Source organism: Dioscorea cayenensis, chromosome 7, assembly GCF_009730915.1.
Source record: "Dioscorea cayenensis subsp. rotundata cultivar TDr96_F1 chromosome 7, TDr96_F1_v2_PseudoChromosome.rev07_lg8_w22 25.fasta, whole genome shotgun sequence".
Lineage (NCBI taxonomy): Eukaryota > Viridiplantae > Streptophyta > Magnoliopsida > Dioscoreales > Dioscoreaceae > Dioscorea > Dioscorea cayenensis.
The window spans coordinates 16,650,929-16,675,059 of NC_052477.1; the positions used below are offsets into that span (position 1 = coordinate 16,650,929).

Genomic DNA, 24,131 nt, shown 5'->3' on the forward strand with positions numbered 1-24,131 from the left:
TAGGATTGCATCACACTTTGCGTCTTTCATCCCTTCCGACATATCATACTACATAAAAAACACCCTATTCTTGTCATTATCAAACAATAGGCTCACAGGGAGAAGTCCCTCATCAATTTGTCAAGCAACAAATCTCGTAATCCTTGATCTTTCCTACAATAATTTGAATGGTTCAATACCGACTTGCCTCATGGAGAGTCTTCTCGAACTTCTAGTTTTTAGAGCTCGAGGTAACCAATTTCAAGGGGCTATTCCTCAACAAATCAGTTCAAGGTGTGCTCTTGATAAATGCTTGAGTAGACATATTTTTTTATATATTTTACATGCATTGAGCATCATTTTTTTACTATGGTTTATGTCTCATATTGTGTATTTGGTGCTCTTTTATGCATATAGGTTGTGAATGCCTTGAAGAGTAAAAAGGAAGAAAAGATGGGCTATAAAGACATAATGTTGGGAGTTCTTGTTCAATTCAAGGACCAAGACACGAGAGGAGTTTATAAAGCGTGGAGATGTGTGCCAACTTCCAAGAAGATTCAAGTCGATTCACTAGTTGAAAGGGCACAAAGGCAGCCCACATCTTCATGTTTCTTCTCTTTATGAAGATTGCAAGACCTCTCAAAGATACATCGATGAAGAAAAAGTTTTTATAGCCTACCACATGGACGTGTGCCCGGGACATGTGGCCTCAAGAGAAGAGTGATTGGACCGCGTTTTTGTGAAAAAGTAATGCAGCAAAAATTACTATAGTAGATCTGTATCAAGATCACTGTCACGCTCGGGAAATTCCAGCCCGCGTGAAAATTCCAGCGCGTGAAAATTTCTGCACCCAGCGGTCGGCGTGGAAAAATCCACGCAGCGCGTGAGGGCACGTGACAGGCGCGATCTAAGGCCTATAAATAGCCGTTTTGCCCTATTTTTTCTCATCTTTTGTGCGGCTCTTGAGGGGTGAGACGGCTAGGGGTTTGGAGAGGAGGTCTTTGCAGCTTTGGAGGCGCTTCGTCACCAACTTTGATCAATTCCTCCTCCGTCATAGCATCAAGGAAGCCACCGGTGAACCTAGCTTCGGAGTGGGTCCTTCAAGACGTCGAAGCTCTCTATCAAGGCCATCGATTCATATATAAGGGGTTTATTTCTATGGTTTTTAATGTACTTTCATTCATTGATGGTGTGTTTTTGTATGTTGCTCCATGGAGAGCTAAAACCCTAGAGGGATATTTGGGCTTGTGAACTCTAGGATTCTCATCTTTTGTGGATTTGCTTAGTGTTTCTATTTAATCCGAGTTTGATTAAGTTTTTAATCTTGTATTCTCATTCCTTGCTTGTTTAATTAATCCTTGTGGTTGATTGGATTTGCATGATTTGTTATTTTTGATGTGAGAGAGGTCTCCATTAGAGTTAGAACTTCAAGGTTAAAGAGGGTTGAGAGGGTGAGTCATGAGATAGTGGAGTGTCCCCTCTCCCTTCCGATTGAGTGTATTATATCTCCGTTCCTTAAGCTCTATGCAACCATATTTGGTGTGAGGCGTGAGATTGAGAGATTTCTCCGCCGGGACCTTGTAGGGGGTTAGGATCCTTCAGCGGGAATTAGGGGTTGGATCAATCTTTAGGAATCGGATACAACTCTTAGAATCCCTAGAGTGCTTTTGCGATCATATGTGGTGTGAGGTGTTGAGATTGAGCGATTTCTCCACCGGGACCTCGTGAGGGGACTAGTATCGGTGATCGGGAGGCCGGATCCGATTATATTTGGATTTCCACGACTTAACTTACTCATCATAGAAACACTTTGCTTATTCGGCACCTAATACCGAATCCTAGGGGAGCGTTGCCCTGAATACCCCACTTTTACTCGATTGAGATCTCCATCCATTTAAACCCTTGCATATTCGTCTCCGGTATTCACTTCTTCGCACATTAGATCACCACACCTTTTCATTTTATCATTAGGGTTAGAAATCAGAGAAGAAGTTAGTACTAGTAGCCCTGTTCCCTGTGGATTCGACTACCCATTCACCGGGGTAATTATTACTTCGACACCCGTGCACTTGCGGTACATACACGCATATTTGGACGCGTGTCAGCTCTGTAAAAGATCAATCTCCATGGGAACAATTTGGAAGGGGAACTTCCTCGATCATTGGTCAATTGTGACAAGCTAGAGTTTCTGGGCCTTGGCAGCAACAATCTTGTAGATTCTTTCCCGTATTGGTTGGGCAACCTTCCTGAACTGAAAGTTCTTGTACTAAGGGAAAATGGATTCTACGGACCTTACGAAAATACTAGGGGCAATTGTGAAGGCAATCACACATTCTCAATGGTGCATATCTTAGACATCTCTTCTAACAACTTCAATGGCACCCTCTCATCTGACTGCTTCAAGAATATGAAGGCAATGATGAGTCATCAGTGGATAACAAATGCATTCGAGGATTGACCACCAATTTTTTTATTTATTGTTGTCTCATCCATAAGTGGTCATCATGGCTTGCCTCGATTCAAGTGATTATTGGGACTTGGTTACGGTGGCTTTTGAAAGGTGTTAAGAGGGACCTAGCAAATACTATGACAATCTTCACAGCTATCGACGTGTCGAACAACCAATTTGAAGGGCCTGCACTGAAGCTATCGGGAACCTTAAGGCACTCATTTCACTGAACATGTCGGGGTAATGATTTCAATGGCCGAATTCCATCCATGTTTGAGAATTTGATGGAGATGCGGTCATTCGACCTTTCAGAAACCAACTCTCCGGACTGATTCCTAACTCTCGACCTCCCTCACGTTTCGTCTTTTTTTGAATCTCTCGAATAATAACTTAGTTGGAAAAAAATACCATATGGCAAACCGGGTTCTCCACATTTTAGAGTTATTCATTTTGAAGGAAATCCAGGATCGTGTGGGAGCCAATTATCAAGGCAATGTGTTAATTCTAATGCGAGTCGCCTTTCAAATTTCAACAATGCATGCCACTGGGTTTGGCGTGGAAGGGATGTGGATTTGGATGTTCACATGGTTGGGGTTCATAGTAGGATTAGCATCTGTTATTGGACTTCAAATCGCTTTTTCCCAAGTGGAATATCGGGTACAAACTGCTCAACCGGGTTCATGAATATATAATTGTCTTTCAATTATAACGTATACTTGTGCATGTAGTTGTTTTTTCTTTATTTTGTTTGAATTTGTTTTATTCTTTATACAAGAATATGGTTTACCTGCAATAAAATCACTATAATATCTGTTATATGAAATTCATGAATAGAATTTGAGTAGTTACAAATATTGAAGTATTTGGTTGTTGCAGGTATAAAGCATATGTAGTATTCATGTTAAAAACAGAGTCCAGTAATCAGGATCCCATTATCAAATCACAATGTATTAATTCAAGAATTCATTCTTCATTGTCCTCCAAATTTTGTTTGGCATATGGACAATATGGCGAAAAGGGGTTTTTTCGAAAACATGTGTAAATAATAGTATTCTTTGAACGTAGACCTTGTCCTTCTGCAACAAGAAAAAAGGTGAGTTACAAAATCGTAGTTTTAAGTCATTAATGCACAATCATAGATATATTGAATAGTATTATCTTAATTTGGAGCGTCCTGTTGGAATCACATCTGTTCAGTAATGAGTTCTCTGTTTAGATGGGTATTGGATTAATTGATCACAAACAATAAAGTATGAACAACCAATTAATTACATATAAAATAAGAAAGAGGTCATAGGACATGCTCAGAAACTTGAGAACATAAAATTATTCTACCACGCAGATATTTGTTGGCTAATAGTGACATCTGCGTGATTATTTTTCCTCATTATGCAATTTCATATAGATTAATGTAGTCAAAGTGGAACAAGATAGTCATAAAGATGGGTAGACTTAATTTTGGGATAAAATACTGTTAACTTAGAGTAGTAAGGTCCAGAAGATTTTTTTCTTCAAAAGTAAACAACGAAAATCAAAAGATGTGAAAAACCAAAAACAAAAAAAAAGACTGAAAATAAAGAACAGAGGACCCCAATAACAAGGAGTGATCATCTCCAACCCAAAACTCTATATTTGGTGTTTCAGTACACAAAAATACAGTTTCTATAGTAAAAATTTCTCCAACCACCATCTCTATTTTTAACTTTAAAATAGAATATTCTAAGAATATTTTTCTCACTTCACACTTTTATATTCATACTAGTAATAAATTTAATCATCTTTAATTTTTCAATTTTAACCATTGAATTTAAATATTATATTATTTAAAACATAAATTTTATTTTTATATTTTTTATAAATATTTATTAAATATAAAATATGATTGATAAACTACAAATATAAATACAAACATTAAATTACATTAATTACTTAATACAAACATAACATACAAACAAGCACCATCAGGGGCGATAACATGCCAGATTATTAGACCCATCTACTTCAACTTTCTTTAGTTGTACTATTTTGAGTGCTGTGGTTTTTTTCTTATTGCTATCGATGATAATATATGTTGTGACTATTTTCTATGTTTTATTTTGTTGTTCGTGTAATTTTCGTTAATTTTAATGAAGTTATATTTCGTGTATTACTTTCGTTAATTTTTTATTTTTTATTAATTGAAAATACAAACTTAAATTATAAATTATTTAATTTAGTTAAAATATAAAATTATAAATATAAATTTTATAAAAAAAGAAAAAAGAATAAAAAAAGGAAAAAATAAACTAAAAATTAAAAATTGAAAAAAACAAGAAAAAAATAAAAAAAGATAAAAAAATTAAAAAAATTAAAAGCTGAAAACCAAAAAAAGATAAATAATAAAATTAAAAATTAAAAAAATTAAAAATTTAAACTGATAATTAAAACTGAAATATAAAAATAAATTGAAAAATTAAAAATGAAAACATAAATAAAGCGAAGATTGAGAAAAAAATAAACTCAAAAAGTAAAATAAATAAATAAATAAATAACAAATAGTGTTACTACGGTGATGCGCAACTTCTTGCAGCGTCAGCATGCGTTCTCAAATTTGACGAATGATTTGACATAGGATTGGACTTAATCGTACATTAAATCTGGGTTAAAACGTCAAATTTGCTATAGGGTTGGACTTGAAAGAGAAAAAGAATAACTCAAGTCTATGCACAATGTTTTATTAATTATCTCAAGAACTTCGCTACAATAAACTGTAGTTTTTCCCATGTACCACCTTCTATGAATTATCATACGGTATTGTTGTAACTGCATTCTCTGCGGCGTAAGACACAATTAGTCCAAGCTGAATGTATGAGTACAAACATGGCAACAGAGAGCGAGAGAACACAGAAGCCCTTGCACATTCAGAGTGCTGTCCATGAGAATGTGATGCACATTTAGCCCACTGTTGCCAAGCTAAAACCAACCTGAATAAAGCCACGGCAGTATCAACTGCATATGAAATTGATAATATAATTGTGAATACTGGCAAATAATAAATGTGAACTTTCACTCAGTTTGAATCAGGACAAGGGGTCCGTTTGATACATGAAAAAAATAAGGAGACGGAGACAGACAAACTCTCTTGTCTTTTGTTTGATTTGTAAATATGTTTAGGGTACAATACAACAACGTGTTTGAGTACAACACAAGTTGGAAAAAAAAATTGTCCCACCAAAAATACGGTACAAGTTTTAAGTATGAGACAACACAACAAAAGTCAATTTTACCCCACTTTAAATCCAAAAAATTACAATAATTAACTAAAAACGCATCCCATCCAAAAAAATTCTACAGTTGTCATTCAATGCTTTTACCCGATCTAATCCACGGCCGTGAACCTCCTTCCCCGGCCTTCCCTCCGCCGCGGTACTTTCCTTCTCCTCTTCTCTTGCCCTTTTCCCCTTCTTTAATTTTTTATTCTCTTTGAGAATTCTAGGGTTTTAGGGCATCTTTCAAGATCTACCGGTCTTCTTCTATGCCAATTTTTTAAATTTATTTATTAAATAAAAAATAATTATTATGTTATGATTCTTCTTATCTCTAATTATAATAAACTTATTTAATCTTGTGAATTATAGTTAAAAATATAAAGATAATTAGTTTTTTTTAATAAGATAAGAAATGTTAACAAAATTTATAATATATTTTTCATAAATAATTATTAGTTAATATATTTAAAATTTTAAAAATATATTTGTACAAAGTAATTAAAAAAAAATTTTGTTAATTTTTTTATTCCACAAATATATAAAAGGTATTATAGTAATTTTATATTTAATTGTGTTATATTAATTTGTGTTGTCCTTTGAATATCAAACATAGCACAAGACAAATACTTGTGTTGTACTACAAGCATTTGTGATGTGTTGTACTCTTTGTCTTTACCTTTGTGCAAATCAAACGGACCCAAGATGTTGGATGGTGAATTACAAAAGATGCCTATTGCTTACAGTTGAGAGTGGGAATATAGAAAAAGGTATGTTTTGCAACAGAAAAGGTATGCTTTTTGCAATCCTAGTTTTTAAGTGGTTAATACACAATAATAGATTTCTTAGACAACATTTATCTTGTATTACCCTGTTGGAATAACCCTTCCTCCAATAATGAGAAGTTCTCTGGTGAGATAAGAAGTATAATGAGTCACAAAACAATAAAATATGAATGTATATATTACATATAAAATAAGATGAATGCCATAATAGAGAGAAAAATCAAAATATATAACACTGTAATGCATTTAATTGATTGGCTTATATTTCCTGCATCTGACTATAAGACTTCAGTCTTCCATGGGTTTAATTACTCAAATAATCTCTTTGATAGATGAGCACAATTTTCCATTGTTTAAATGATATGAATACAATGACTTATAAAAAACTAATTGTATAATCTCTTGACAGACCAGCAAAAGTTCCTTGTGCCACTCCCTGTCTCTTGGGTCTTTGCGAAATGCTATTGCTCCTCAACATCAGCTCATCAAGAAAATGAAGTTTAATAGCAAACTCGTGTGGATCTCCCTCAGGGGCCGTGTCATGGACGGTGAATTAGAAGGGTCCACAGAAGTTGATTAGCTTGATGTAATAGTCAATAAGAAAAGGAGTCCGTCAAGGCCTTTTCACTGGTTGGCTTTATACTTGCTAACAAGACTTCAGTTTTGCATTGTTCTAATTAATATCTTGCAGACTTGCAGTTGTTTTCAGTGGTTTGTGGAGTTCCTTTATATTCCCATCAGTCATCACCACACGCTGAACTCTCTTGGAAGACTTGGACTAAGCAACCTGGGAAATGTATCAAACTTGGTTTTTCTCATAAATAATTTAGACTTAGTAAGTCGTCATGTATTCCTTCTTATTATTAAATCCATTAGTACTTCAGTACATAATTAATTCGGTTATATGAATGTTGAATATATTATATATGATATATATATATATATATATATATTAACCAGATGACAAAAGGGAGTGATATGGACATCAATAGGCTAACTCTCCTGATTTAAATTATAAGGGTTGAAGGAGTTGATTTTGACAATAAGAATAAATAATATTTTTATTTTAGTTTAAAATTTTACATTAATGTCTATTTAAGGCACAAGAATTTACACTGGATACTTGTATTTAATGGTTTATTTTATTAAATTATTTTAGTTTATGAGGTTATACATATTAAGTAATCATGCATTAACTTCAACTTAAAATTAGGGATATAGCAAAGTTTCTTTGTACATATAACTAATAAAAAAATGATATTATATTTCCCCTTTTCCGTATTATAGTAACAAATTATTGTTATATTTGACGCAGGAGTAAACTTTAAAGAAAAAAACATAACTTACCACTTTCCTAATGCTACCACCTTCACATTAGAAGCAATAGTTCACGTTTCTCTCTAAATAAAAAAGTCATTCACCTCATTAAAAAATTATTAAAAAGGTTGAGTACCCTTAGCCCATCCTTTTATAGCTTTTGTTACCCTTCTAGAGAAAAACCAAAGTGGCATGTTCATTTGAACAACCTTTCAATGCAATCAGACCCGGTGCCACACCCACCAAGAATTAGCCTTTTGCAACTATTTCCATAATTAAATGACACATGTCACAAACGACAGCTATCGTGTTGTGCAATGGCCCCAGAACCGAAGCCATTGGCCTTTCAGAGCCGGCAACATCTAAACAGAAACCAATAAAAAAACATAAAAACACAGAAGGCTTGGATGGATGGTATCTCTGTAGTAGTATCAATGGACATTTACTTAACAAATAAAACATCCTGCCCTTGATTCAAAAGGCATGGCTAACTTTGCTGTAAAGCGCACATTAATAAAATTAAATTAAAAACCAACACCATTACTTGCGGAACCAGCAAAAATATAGCACAACCCCTCCAAGGGAAAAAGCACAATATCCTTATCCATTCCATTTTTTTATATCATAAAAAAATAAAAAAATAAAAAAATAAAAAGTAGGTCATTTTTGGATCAGTAAACATGCAACGAGACAAATTACACCTGCCCTGATGCTCTAAAATGTGACTTTCTGAACAAAAGAACAACCAGATATAGCCCCTGCCTGCTGACTGCCTCTAACATTTAAATAACTCAAAAAAAAATATATATATATATATATATATAATGAATTACACCGATAAATCATTTTGGATGGATAAGGAAATTATCATCACCACAAAAGCAAAGATATATTCCTTTGTCATTTTGTTCAAACTAGACCTTTCACGTGAACAATAAATTTCCTAAAAGCACTAGCTCCATCCAATGCAAACATATAAAAAAATCTTAGTAAATAAAGCCCCGCTCTTATCATTTCAAGCAACTGAGAAGAAAACGAGCATCAGTAACACTAAATAACATGAAAACACACAGACAATGAAGAGTGATACAATCCATCTAGTCATCAGGCCATTGCTTTTTTTTTAATTTAAAAAAATACATCTATAAGATATTTGCAGCAAAATGTACTTGGAAATAAATCAATAGATAGTGTACAAGTTCAAAGTAACAAAAGGACACAACTTTTTATAGTGATTAACTCAAGAATAGAAGTTGTTCATAACACCCACAGCCCAACAAGTAACAAGTTTAATCTCAAGCTGCACATGATCATTTCTTGCGTACTATACTACTGTATTTCACCATATGCTGTTAAGGCAAAGAGAAAATATAACAGATAACAATGAAAAATCATCATGATATAAATATACTAATATAGCAAATTGGCTATGGCTTCTGAATTAAATGATAACCACACCATTATACAACAAAAGAGGTTACACATTCCAAAGGTCGAAAGTCTCCCATATGGTCGTCCAATATTAAAAAAACAAAACAACTAATAAACAACAATACTAAGAAAAGAACAGAATGGGAAGAAACACACACTCACTGCCACTGCCACTGCCACTTCAGGTTTGTAAACAAAGATATCAAACATGCTTCACAGGAATCTGGAAATTGTGCCATATGGCATAGTCACCGGACACCAGAAAAAAATATAATGTTAAGTAAACAAATATACAAAAGAAATCACATGCCCCAGAGATATTCCAACAAACAATCCCGTGTCACGACACATATCATGCACATCCAACATAGTCAACCAATCAGTGTATCATTTAATAATGCTACTCAGCATGAATCATAACTCTTGAAGTAGAGACTTCAAATAAGGTTTCATCAAATTTTCCATTTCTCGTGAGTTTCCAACTTGCAGTAGGTATTTACACTCAACCAAGCAGTATACATTCCAACCCAAGATTCTGCACTTGAATCTTTTCTTTCATTAATTGATGTACCATTTCCACAATTTTTTCCCCTTATCCTTCACCTTAAACCAAAAGACAAATCATGCATAAAATAACCTTGACACTCACAATATACTCCACAATTTCTCACCTCATACAACAAACTAACAGATTTAACCAACAAGGGAAGCGAATATCTTAAACTAGAAAATTCTTATTATGATTTATAGGGTTATTAGTCACAAAAGAATTATACACCACAGAGAGCATTACAAGACCCATTTAAATGAAACATGCAAATGACAAAAGCCAGCAAACCACCAGATTCAGAAACAAAAGGCATAATCCAACTTTTCCATGAAAGACAAAATCATTTCACAACCATATGAAAGGGCCAGCTCACAAACAATCCACCTAAATGAATGTATTCAAGGCAATCTCCATACCATCCAATTTAAAGAAGCATACATGTTTACCTTGAGGTATATATATTATAACAAGAAAATCTACCAAACAAAGAATACATCAAGTGTTATTCAACAAAGACTTATCCAGCGAGAGAGAGCTATTAAAGCATGGATGCAAGATAATTGCCTATATGTCCTCTCAGATGAACAAAGAAATGAACACATTAGAAAGACAACGAAGTTTGTAAGCGAAGCAAACCACCTTGCAAATTCACCACCATATTCATCATGTCAAAATTAAGGCCATATAAGAACACACAAGACAATAATGAACATCATTGCATGATCAACAAAACAAAATGAATAATCTTCAAACAGGCATGAAATGCTTACAGATTATAATTACCTTGTAACATAGAACTAAAATACAATTGAGCATCAGATGTTCAATTAAAGTCAAGTTATCAACACTATTATACATCCAAAAACTAAAGAAACAATCCCAGCAAGAAGATATATTAGAATATTGATCTGAGGCCTCATATTTACATGAATTTACTAAACAATGAAATCCATACAAATGAATTTATTCCCCTCATCATCAGCAAAGCACACCCACACACAAATTAAATTCCGGAAGGCAAGAACCCGGGGGAGGTTTTCTGCCTTCAATAATATGAAAGCACCAATGAAACTCCACAACCGAGATAAGCAATCTCCATATTCAACTCCACACCATAATCTCATTCAAGAAATGGAAATTAGAAGCAGTTTGCATCTTTTATTTCTTGAAATCAGATCACATAGAGTAGCAGTTGGAGCAACGTACCAATCCATTCTCGTTGCAGTCCCCACAACGCCTCATCATCCTTCCTTCCTCATCGAACACCTTACGGCTCCCGCTACAAACCCCGCACGGCACGAACCGCACACCGCCACAGCCGGCGCAGATGAAGCACGGGTCTTGCCTCCGCACGCCTTCAAGAAACTTCACGAGCTCCCCGGCCTCGTGGAGCTGCCGCACCTCCTCCGCCCCACCAATACACCGCCCCTTCACAAACACCTGCGGCAACGAGAAGGGCTTGTTCCTCCCAATCAGGGACTGGAGCTCATGCCGGAAGGAGGGAGTCCATGGACACATCCCGCTCGTCGACGGCGACACGGAGGCCTTTCAAGATGGCGCGAACGGAGCAGCAGTCCTCGTGGGTGCGGCGGATGCCGCGCAGAGAGGTCGTGTAGAGGACGACGCAAGGGCGCTTGGAGGGTTCCTCCGAGACGGGTTCCCAGAGGGGTTTGGAAGAGTGGCGATGATGGAAAGTGAAGGATCGGGAGAGATGGAGGGGTTTCTTGGAGTTAGGGAGGGGAGGAAGACAAGGGCTCGTCGAGACCGTCCATGAGGTCCCAAGCGTTGATGACGGTGGTGGGGGTGGCGGCGCCGCCGGAAGCCAAACAGGATCGGCGGCGATGGTCCATGAGTAAGGACTCGCAGGGAGAGATGGAGATGGGGTCGACGAGGAGGAGAGGTGAACCGTAGGACGTGGAGGTGAGGGAAACGAGGTGATGGGAGTCACCGCGGTGGAGAGCTGGGTGGTGGACGACGATGGGGGAGGGGAGGTTGAGGGAGCGAGAACCGGAGGGAAGGATCTTCTCCGGCGGCGGCGGAGGAGACGGTGTGGTGGTAGCGGTGGGGTTGGAGATGGAAGAAGAGGAAGAGAAGGCGATGAAGGAACGGTGGTCGGTGTGAGAATGGATACAGCCCATGAGAAATTGGGGGCGAGGGAAAAGGAAAGAGACGATGATGCTTCTTTTCTACCTTTTGTTTTCTTTATTTGGGAAGGAAGCGCACTTGGGATAAACATTTTTCTTTTTATTTATTTATTTATTTATTTATTTAAATTATCAGGACAGGACCATATTTTTAGCTTGGTTTTTAATTTTTAAATTTCTTATTATTCTTTTGATAAATAATTTATATATATATATATGAGTAAATTTTTAACTAAGTTTGGTCTTATATCACCACTAACTCCAATTTATATCAAAATGAATACCAAATTTTAATTTTATTTCTCCAGTGAGATAATTGGGGGTTTTCGGTAAATTTTTAGTGATGTGGACATCGAAAAGCTTCCGTGGATGCCTTGTGTCTACGTCACAAATTCATCAACTCAGCCACTTAACCAATGTAGTTTTTTTTTTGTCCACGTAGGACGCGTGGACAAAAAAAAATACCACATTAGTTAATTAACTGAGCTGGCGAGTCGGTGACGTCCGCATCACCAAAAATTCACCAAAAACCCCAATTACCCCGGCTGAGAAATAAAATTAAAACTTGATGTTTTATTTTAATACAAATTGAAAGTTAGTGGTGAAACTGATATAAGGCCAAACTTAAATACTCACTAAAAAAATTTACCTATACATATATATTGTTTTATTTTATTCATCTAATTTTAAAAAATTACAGTTCAATCTTTTTTTTTTATTTTCATTACAATGATCACGTGATCATATATAGTTAAAAGTGATTATACGTGCCATATTTTAGATCAAATGCCCAAAAAAAAATATATATCACACATATTTTATTATATATTATTATTATTATTATTATTTACTAAATATATATGGCCCTGTGTATACTCTAGTAATCAAATTATAAAAGATAAAAGTAAAAAACCGAAAACACCACACGAAAAGATAGGGGCTATTGTTTATCCGTATTAAAAAAAAAAAGTTGAAAAATAGGGTCACAGGGAGGGAAACGTGGGGAATGTGAGTGAAGGGGGTTGTGGGTTGTGGTTGAAGAGGGAAGGGCGGTTGGGGGACACGGTTTTGGTTTAGGGGTTGTTTTGACATGGGATTAAGGGACTTTGTTGTTGTTTCTTTGTGGATTTGGTGGTTGTTTTTTAGGATTGGGGGCAATTGGGCAAGTGAGGGGCCTTCCTGTTCCTGTCTTTTAATTTTCTTTTATATAAATTTTGGATAGTGTTTTTAAATTTTAAAAATTAAAAAAAAAATTCTATTTTAACCTGATAATTAACTTCTATTGAGATGAAAAAACAACTAAGGATAATATCGTAATCAACTCATACGTCACAGATACAGGAATCAACTCATACATCACAGATACAGGAATCAACTCATACGTCACAGATACAGGTGCTTATCACCTTTTAAAAAAAACAACAAAGGATAAAATAAATATTTTTTATTTTAAAAACTAGATAATCACAATAGTAGGTTAACTCAAAAAATTATGTACCAAAACTTTTTTAATAGATGCCATGTATTGGATAATTAGCATCAAAATTCATTTTAAAATCTTTTTTATTTTGCTGTAAAAGTTATTAAAATGATTGGGAAATTTAATCATATGAATATTATTCAAATTATAATTCCAGAAAGCTGTATCATGTTGCTCTAGAACAATTATTTTTTAAGCCTCTTTTTGGATAATTTTTTTTTTTTTAGAAAGACGACAAGCACCAAAATTCAGTGACGTGCATAAGGAGCAAAATTCAACGCCAACCTACGTGTCCTCACCTTACATAAGATATAAGATTCGATCTTAGATCCTCTCTGAAATGAACGTCCTACGCAAGGGGCCTGATACCAATTGATCCAAAAACCGTTGGTCTCTTTGGATAACCTTGCTATGAATTTTTAACTTTCAATAAAATTATTTTTAAAATAAATATGAAATATCAAAAGATTAAAAATTGTTTTACGTCCACACAAGTTTGTACCAACCAGCACATGAAACTATGTAAACGTATTTTTTTATTTTAAAAAAAATAAAAAAATTATCAAAAGGAGGCTTAAAAACTATCAAAAGATGCTTATCGCCTTTTTAAAAAAAACAACTAAAGATAAAATAAATATTTTTTTATTTTAAAAACTAGATAATCATAATAGTAGGTTAACTCAAAAAATTATGTACCAAAACTTTTTTAATAGATGCCATGTATTAGATAATTAGCATCAAAATTCATTTGAAAATCTTTTTTTTTTTGGCTGTAAAAATTATTAAAATGATTGGGAAATTTAATCATATGAATATTATTCAAATTATAATTCCAGAAAGCTGTATCATGTTGCTCTAGAACAATTATTTTTTAAGCCTCTTTTTGGATAATTTTTTTTTTTTTAGAAAGACGACAAGCACCAAAATTCAGTGACGTGCATAAGGAGCAAAATTCAACGCCAACCTACGTGTCCTCACCTTACATAAGATATAAGATTCGATCTTAGATCCTCTCTGAACGAACGTCCCCACGCAGTGCCGATCATGAATTGATCCAAAAACCGTTGGTCTCTTTGGATAACCTTGCTATGAATTTTTAACTTTCAATAAAATTATTTTTAAAATAAATATGAAATATCAAAAGATTAAAAATTGTTTTACGTCCACACAAGTTTGTACCAACCAGCACATGAAACTATGTAAACGTATTTATGTCTTTTCATCAGAGTGGTCACAATATTAAATGGGAAAGTCATGTTGGTCGGCCCGGCTGAAAAGCTTCCTTTGACATTGACAATAGCTGAAATGTTAAAAAAGGTATTCAAATATCTGAAAATATTATCGATTTTTTTAATTACCGGTCGAAAATTCAAAAACTTTTAAATTTGAGAAAGTTATACTAAACAAAACCCTTTTTGTTAAAAGGCATTTTTATTATATCATTTGAATCAAGCTTATCCTAATCGTTATTTTGACTAATAATTTAATTTAAAATTTAAAGTGGAGTTATTCTCTAATAATAATAATTATATATAAATCAATACTAACTATAGTTTCACATTTTTTTTTTTTGAGAAAAATGGTATAAACATTAGAATAATCAAATACCAGTGGCCCAGCTAATCAAAGATATGCGTACAGTTCAAAAATTGATCATCCAACCCATGTGTTTCAACAGTGACACAAGTTTTTATATTAAAATTGTATTCACATTAGTGATCTGTCACAACTACATATATCAAATTGGATTTAAATTCTTGACATTTAAAAATCCCACATCACAATCTTTTATAATGGTATAATCTGCGAGAGATAATCTCACAATTCATGTGAAGAATAATGCTAGAAATATGTAATGTTCTAGTTATTTAAATTGCTTTAATTTGATTTATATATTTTTATTTTTGCATATTATGTATATAATATATATTATCTGTGTAAATGCCTTATCTGTTAAGTTTGCTTTTACTTGGTATACAAAGCCATAGACTTAGAAAAAGGAATACCTGAGGCCAAAACTCATTTCAAATTATTAAAATTGTTATCCAGTTGGTACTAAAATGTTGCAGCTTGAAATCATTTGAAATTTTAATATTCATTCAAGCTAGGATCCTACTCACATGCTCAAGATTTGAAAGAATTTTAATGTGGGGGATATTTGAATTTTTTTTATTGGACAATGTGGACAATGAGCATATAATTAAAACCAAAAACTTTTGAAATTGAAAAACACAAGTTATTGAAAGAAGAAAAAAAGAAAAAACAAAGAGCTGTTGCTTGTTGACTGGACCACTAGTGGTAATGGCCAACCCATTGAGCACTAGTCATGTTTATGAGTTGATCATGGTAAAGGCTAAAAAGGTCTCATTCAATGAACCTAAAGAATCCGAGTGGTCCTTCATTCATAGGATGCTCACGCTGGGGCCGTGATTTTCAAAATGATTTTTATTGTATATTTGAAATGTCAAAAATCATCTCAACTTTTGGGAAAAAAAAATTATTAAAAAAAAAAATAACTACTGAGTAGCTAATTTATTAAAAAGAGAACATAACAAAACAAAAGAGAAGGAGAGGGGAATGATTACAAAATTAACCAAACAGCAGCTCAAATGAAAGAAGAGTAGGAAAAAGCTTAAAAATGAAAACCCAAATTTTTACACATTTCATCAACCGATGGTAACGGTCAAGGCCTAAATAATAAAGTGATATCATGTGGATGTGTCTCCCATGAGCTGCTAATTTATTAAAGAGATTGTTCCAATCACGAGGGATAACAACAATGTTTGTACAATTCAGCTAAAAATTCTGTCACAGTGCTACAAGTCTTTGGCCAGTTCTCCAGTTATTATCAGCGCCATTGTGCTCTATCTAAAGCTTGCTTAAGCCCTGTACAGATGGTGAAAATTGTGCTGATATTTACTCTCCAATCAGCTACAATTTTGAGTCCCAACTCAGCAGCATATAGTTCAGCTTCTATAGTTGAATCAACTTCTATTCTGACACAACCTGCAACAATAATTTTTTTTATAAGCATTCATTATAACAAATCCAACACTAATCGTTAACTTATTGGAAGTTCAAGAAGCATGAGTAAAAGGCCGGTAACAATCAGGAGAATAAACATTGAAAGCATTAATGAAGAAGCTTTCCCTATTTTGGGTGGTATCTTAGGAAAATTCTTTAACATGATCAATAAAGGAAAGTGCATGCCATTGGAATCTCATTGAGTTCCTTTAAAGATAAAATTACATCTAGCTTTCCAGATATTCTAAGTAGTAGCTGTAATGACAGAAGCTAGCTATTTATCTTTGGCTTTACCAATATTCTCCAAATAGGATCCCAAGGCAAAATTGAGCCCAAAATTGATAGAATATGTCTCATCTCCTCAATTTTCTCCAAACAAGTTGAGCACTGGATTAAGAGATGAAGATATGATTAATATCCTCCATGTATAGACCACGAAGGGCACAAAAAAAATCAAGGTTTTGACTTGCCCCTGTAATGCTATATTGAACGAACAAATTGACACGAACCCGACCCACACAACTGATGTGGTCGGTGACGTGAACTTTTGTTTTTTTTTTTATAAATTAACTAAAAAGGAGATAAACACCCACGTGAGGCATTCTCTTCTCTTGGGGTCCTCTCCTGAAATTAGGGCAACGTTGAAGGCCGATGCTGCCGCCGCTTCCCTCCCCTCTCGTAGTCCTCCCCGCTCTCGGCCGATGTTCAAGCCGCCTGCCTCCTCCCCGCTCGTGATCGGGTTCACTCCCCCGCCTCGGCCCGTTGTTCAAGCCACCGCCTCCTCTCCGCTCGTGATTAGTTCGATCCCCCGCTCTCGGCCGTTGTTCAAGCCGCCGCCTCCTCCCCGCTCGTGATCATTTCGCCTCCCCGCTCCCGCTTCCCCTGCCTCCCGATACCCCTTCCGACCGCTCTCTTCCTTCCCCGTTCCTAGTACCCGCTCCGCCGCCGCTTTCCTCTCCCGCTCACGTACTCGCCCCCTCTCGCTTTGGCTTTTGAAGAGAAACTAGGGCATAGATCGGCCCTAGTTTGTGTCTCTCGTGTTCTCTTGTGTCGAACTCTCTCTCGCCTCTCTCTCTCTCTCTCTCTCTGTGGCTCTATGCTCCCCGGCCGCCCTCCCTCCCGCTCCCGGCCGCCGCCTCTCGCTTTGGGTCGGTTCTCTGAATTTCTTGGCACAAAAGCCCAGCTGGCCTTGAAATCAGGTACAGAGGCAATGATGCCCCTAAAAATTTCTATCCTTCCTTCGCCTCTCTACAACGATGGCATAGTGACTTGGATGGCCTAGTAGGCAATCGCCACTGTTATTGTTGTAGAGGGAGGGGGAAGGATGGGAGAACATCATTGCTTGAATCTGAGCCTCTATTTTAATTCGATTGGTTGATATCTATATTCAGCATGAATCATTTTGTTGCATCATGTATTTTGTTCTTTCAAAGTGGCTGGTTCGTGTGGTTTGTTCGTTCAATATAGCATTACTCTACTCTTTAGTAATGATGGTCTTGGCCGTGATGATTTGCCCTATAAAAGATTATAGAAATTGGGTGGCGTGGCAACTTTAGTTGCAGCCCTTGATTCGTGTTTATCCATGTAAAAGAATAGAGGGGAAAGATCTGAGCCTTTTTCTTCTTCTTAAACTGTTTGTTATTGTTATTGTTAGTGTTCTAAGAGTTCCAATGTATAGGTTGTTGTTATTGTTTTTAATGCAAGGGCTGGTTCATAATGTGAATTGAAGGTAATGATATTTAGTATGCAGGAGGGTAGCTTTGAAGGCGATTCTTGCTTTGCAGATGAAGTAAGCACTTGAAATTACATATTTGGTATACAGGAGGGATGCTTCTAATGGTATTATGTTTGCTTGAAATCTATTTTATTTCTTTCAGTAATTTGTAATTGACAAACCTTTGTAAGTTGTTGAACTTAAGGTAATCACAAGTGTTTTGGAAGTCATACATTCCAAATGAGATGCTAGATTATGTTGAGTTTCAGGGTTTTGGGTCTTGGAGGTTTATGAATTCTTATTGGTATTTGGTCTATTTTTTTGCTTTAAATGAACTGAATTCTTGACTATTTTTTTTTCCAGCAATAAAGGATTTGGGCCTTGTTGGTTTTGATCTGGATGATCATGGAAACAATTTGAGTTGGAAAGGAGAGATCTTTGTTGTGAATTTATTTGGAATTCTGAATTGGAGGAGAATTTTGTTCTTGTGGGTTGTTATATAAATTGAGCTTATGCTTTTCAGCTATGGCTTGCACTGCAGCAATGATTGTTCGAGAGGTTTTCTTAGCTCTATTTTTATATGCTATATTGACTGAATGATCTTCTCCAAACCATGTTATAGCAGTGTTTGTTATGTTCTTGTCTTCCATCTACAGCTACTGATCCTATTGGATTTCAGGGTGACTGAACTCATCATGCTCACAAACAGGTGTTGAGAGTATTGATAAAATATGTTTAATATTTGTGTTACAGGAAATACTTGTGTATATGTTATTTATTATTGTTATTTTACAGTTGCCATTTTTTATGCATTTACTCTTTCTGCTTGTATGTTGCCATACTGACGTTTTTTCTTAAAATTTGCAGATATGCTAATGAGCCTAATATCATGAAGTACATCAAGATAGCAGCCATTCTGGGTGATAAGATAGTAAGAGATGTCGCATTGAGGTGTCGATGGATGCTAGTGAGTTCTTTAAAGCAGCATTCTAGAGGCTACCATGACCTTTAATAGCTTCTATTCTGGGTTCATAATGCTTCAATCATCCAAATATTATATTTCAAAGGGTTGTTTTACTTTAACTTCCTAGAATACTTTTTAAGAAATTTGACCATTTTGTTCTCCAATTAATAATTTGTGTTTGGCTTCTCAAAGTCTGACATCATGTGCTTGATTCAATTCATTGTATCTTCTAAAGAGTAAGAAACTTATATTCGGTTGTTAGCTCATTTATTAGTGTAAATGCTGGTGAGAGGTCGAAGACCGGGGAGAACAGCAGGGAAGGGAAGTATGATCAGGTGAGTTTGTAAGAGTTGTTTCAGTCACTGTGATTTACCTGTGTTCTCCTTTGTCCATTATTATCTCATGTGTAATATTACTCATTTGAGCAGAATGTTGGTACCAAACCTGACATGGAAACTGAGAAGGTGCAAGAGCTCAGTAATCCTCATTTAGTGGAAGGAGGGAATTCCAACAGTGATGAAGATGCTAAACTAGGCTAAGAATAAATAATGTTGTTCTTGACTCAGTTTGTAACCTTAAATAAATAATTACAACCAATATATGTTGTGCTTGACTCAGTTTGTAACCTTAAACGTACTAGCATTGAGTAGCCTATGTTATCAACTTGGCTGAGAATGTGTTGCCTGCACTCTCCTTTGTTTGTAACCTGCTGCAGGTTCAGATATGTGGATGGCTGCAGATATATTTTCGTATTCACAAATCTTCGTATTCCAGCCCTAAATCCAGAACACAAAATTATTATGTTTATCTACAAACCATCTCTTCATCAAACATAAGTAATAAACACAAAAATCTTATAACATGAACACAAATTCTTGTAACACAAACCATCTCTTCATCAAATATAAGCAAGCAAACACAAAATTCTTATAAACACCTGAACTTGAACTTATAACACAATCAAACATAAACAACAAACACAAAAGTCTTATAACATGAACACCTGAACCTGAACTTTTAACACAAACAAACCATCTCAATATCAAAGATGAGCACCATACACAAACAAATGAACCATCTCTTCTTCAACATGAGCACAAAATTTCTGGTTTTCCTCCATGAGCATGAACATGAATACTTACACACAAATTATGCCTTGCACTATATAAGTAACTTGTACCATAATACGATTCCCTGAAAAAATAAAATGTAAACATCACAACACACCTCAATCACCAAGTACTGAATGCAAAAATAAATATGTACGTCTTGCAACTCACCTTAATCAGAGCTCATTGCATTGGCTTGAAAAACCTAAAGAACTGTGATGCATGTCCAGGTTGATCGATATAGAATTTGAGTTAACCTAATAAAAGAGATTATAATCAAACAAATCATTATTTCAAATTAAATGATTCAAAATTCATAATTTGGACATCAAACATAATTACAAGAGAATTACCACACTCTTTTGTGTGCAATGATCATCTTGTATAATTTTCTGAGCTAATGCCTCTCCTTTTGTTTGTGGCTTCTGCCAATAATAACATGGATGTTATACAATAAAAAAAACCCATCGGAAAAAACTAAAGAAGTAATGAATATGATACTACATAAAAATACCTTTTTCTTGTTTCTGATTATTATTTCTTCAACTTTTGACTTCTTCATTTTTAATGGTGGACGACCCTTACTCCGCACCTTCAAAGGTGTGAGAAATTTTTGGTGTGGCACATTAGTCGCCTCCGATAATATAGGACAAAATTTTTCTTTGCAAGTTGTGTTGTCCATCAAATTCTCAATTGCCTCATCCACATATTTCATCAAGAACATGTATTTGTCATTTGACTCTGCTCCAAGTTCTGCGGCTTTAGTAAAATGAGAACACAATTTATTGTACCGCAGTTTTTCCTCACTGGTTTGTGGGTCATCATAACAGTTCTGTACATATGTATGCATGCGTTTGATGTCCTTCCTCCATCGTGGTAAAATATACCTAGAAGGTATGTCTTTCACATTCTTCTCAATAAGCACCTTGCAAATGTGCCTACAAATAATCCCCTTGAACTCAAACAACTGACATGAGCATTTAATGTCAAATTCTTCCTCGTTAGTGTAAACATTGTATACCACTTGTTTTCTAAATACACATTCTTTCCCCTTGACAATGTCAGACACCTGAAATGAGCAGATTGCCCCATGTGAACCAGTGATAGTAAGATTGCAATATATCATGCCTCGCAACACATCTTGAAACAATTTAAAAATTTCATTTGTGTATGCTTCTTGTAGTTGCTTCTCAAAGTAGCAATCGGTGATTAATGGAAAACACGAGTTAAATGAAGCAAAATCAGCTTTGTTCTCCTTCTCAATCTTGCTTTTCAAGGCATTATCATATTGCTCAACAAACTGCTTCAATGACGTCGTCGGACCAACATAATCATCAAAAAATGCATTTACGCTTTCACTTCTTTGAGTGGTAGACATTCCAACCCAAAATATGCCTTTAACATATACAGGAGCCCAACGATCATTAATTTTAAATAGAGAATTCAGCCATTCATTTTTCTCAAGGTTATAGTCCACCATCATCTTCAAGTATGTGTCTTCGAACTCTTGAGAATCCACTGCTTCATATGTGATGTGTTTCAAAATCTTCTTGATTGCTTTGTATTCATTTAAACATCCAAGCTTCTCAGAAACCTTCTTCATGATATGCCAAAGGCAAAGGCGGTGATGTGAATTTGGGAAAAACCAATCTAATCGCACTCGAATAGCCATACACCGATCTGTAATACTGCTTTTAGGAGCCCTTGCCCCGACATACACCCGACCCAAGTTTTGAAAAAGCCAAACATACGTTTTCAGATCCTCTCTCGACAATAAGCCACACCCAAACAATATGCTTACTATGATGATTTACACCGACAAACGGAGCAAAATGGCATATCATACTTATTTGTCAAGTATGTTGTATCAAAGGAAATTACATCACCAAAAAGCTTCATAAGCCGCTATAGACCTCGCGATCCGCCTGTAAGACATTTCTTAAATGACCTTCTTCATCCATGTCAATCAAAATGAAAAAAATTTTGGTGTTTCTTTTGTTGCATGCGAGAAAAATATTTTTCCAAGTGCCACGGCATCTCCAACGCCAAGCCTAAATTGCTTTGCTTTTCGCAATATAATTTCTACAATCTTTTTCAAAGTAAGTTAAATTTTTCATAACCCCCACTTTCAACCGCTAGGGAATGAAAAATTTTTGCTTAGGCTTATCCCCCGCTTGGTCGCTTTAATTCGAGCCTTCTTTTGACATATGCATCAATTTTTTATTGCACTTTTTGGAAACGTAGCTTTTTGTGGGCTAAGTGCATGATTGTGCTCCAAAATGAACACTAGAAATGGTAAATCGCCCATCATTTCCAACAATGACATTAATCTTTTGCTAGACAATTTACTTTATGGATAATCTTGGGTTGAAGGAGTTTTTTTGAAGTAGATATTCTTTTGCCACCTCTTGCACATGCTAATGTGTAATATTTCAATTTTTCCATCATCATTTAATCTTGTGCTTTTTGTTGATGCCAAACCCTTCACGTCACAAGCATATTGGACATATAACTTATAAACTTCTTCTTCGTAATCAAGAATCATAACGGCCCCTGCACAATATTTTTCAACTAAAATCCAAATCTACCAGCTTTTTTCTTTGGCATGCATTTCATAACTTGAACATCCAACTTCTACATTATCTTTTTCTTGCTCATTACACCCAAGTATGACTTCTTCCATGTTCTTGCTTTAGGTATATGTCTAAAAACAAATTAGACAAATATTTAAAAAACATGAAGCAAAGTGATGGTTTATAATCCTAAATAACTCCAAAAAATCATAAAAAGAGTATCCGGATGATGCTTAAATAACTACAAAAAAATAATTTAGATACATTGCCAACAAACTATTAAATCATTCATGTAGTATGTGTACAATGCTTTTTAAACACAATCATTCCAACAAACTATCAAATCATTCATGTAGTATGTATACAATGCTTTTTGAACACAATCCAACAAACAAAGAATTGATTTTTCCCAAACGCTTTGTGCTCCCATAACAAGGTCAAATAACTCAAACAAACCAAACAAATTATTACAATACATGAAATAAATCATACCTTTAATATAGTGGAGGCAAGAAGTAGAGAAGTAGAGACGGGCAATACAGGGCCGGGAGCTGGGGAGGGAAATGGCAGCCGAGACGGGCACCGGGAGCACGGGAGGGAAACGGCGGCCAGGATAGGACCGGGAGATGGGGAGGGAAATGTCACCGGGACGTGGCACGGAGCCGGGAGGGAGTGGCGGATGGATGCGGCGACGAGAGCGGGAAGGGAGCGGCGTGAGGAAGGGCAGCGGGACGGGAGCCGGGAGCTGGGAGGGAAGCGCCGCCGAGAGGAAATAGCTGCCCGTGACGGGCGCCGTGAGCCGGGAGGGAGCGGCAGAGGGAAGCAATGGATGGAGGCAGCGACTGGATCGTGGGGAGGGAGGCGAGGGAAGCCATGCGACTGTGACGGAGCCGAAAAAGCGGGAGGGAAAGCACCGGTCGGGAGGGAAACGGGCCGTGACTGGCCGCTAGGGAGCCGGGGAGGAGCCAGGAGGGAAGCAACGGATGGAGGTAGGACCGGGTTCGTGGAGAGGGAGCGGCGAGGGAAGTCAGCGCATGCCGGGACGGAGCCGGAAAAAGGGGAGGGAAGCGCCGGCCGGGAGGGACGAAGAGAACCAAACGAGAGAGAGAAGAGAATGCCTCACGTGGGTGTTTCTCTCCTTTTTAGTTAATTTAAAAACAAAAACAAAAAGTCCACGCCACCACCACATCGCAGTCGTGTGTGGTTTGTTCGTTCAATATAGCATTACTCCTGGATTAAGAGATGAAGATATGATTAATATCCTCCATGTATAGACCACGAAGGGCACAAAAAAAATCAAGGTTTTGACTTGCCCCTGTAAAAGAGTCCAAATGAAGAACTTAGATCGAGGAGAAGTGTTTAATTTC

General features: G+C 36.0%; 1 pseudogene; it reads right to left on the reverse strand.

The window, feature by feature from the left end:
• Positions 1-10,578: 10,578 nt before the first annotated feature.
• Positions 10,579-11,992, reverse strand: LOC120265101 (annotated as a pseudogene).
• Positions 11,993-24,131: the final 12,139 nt, after the last annotated feature.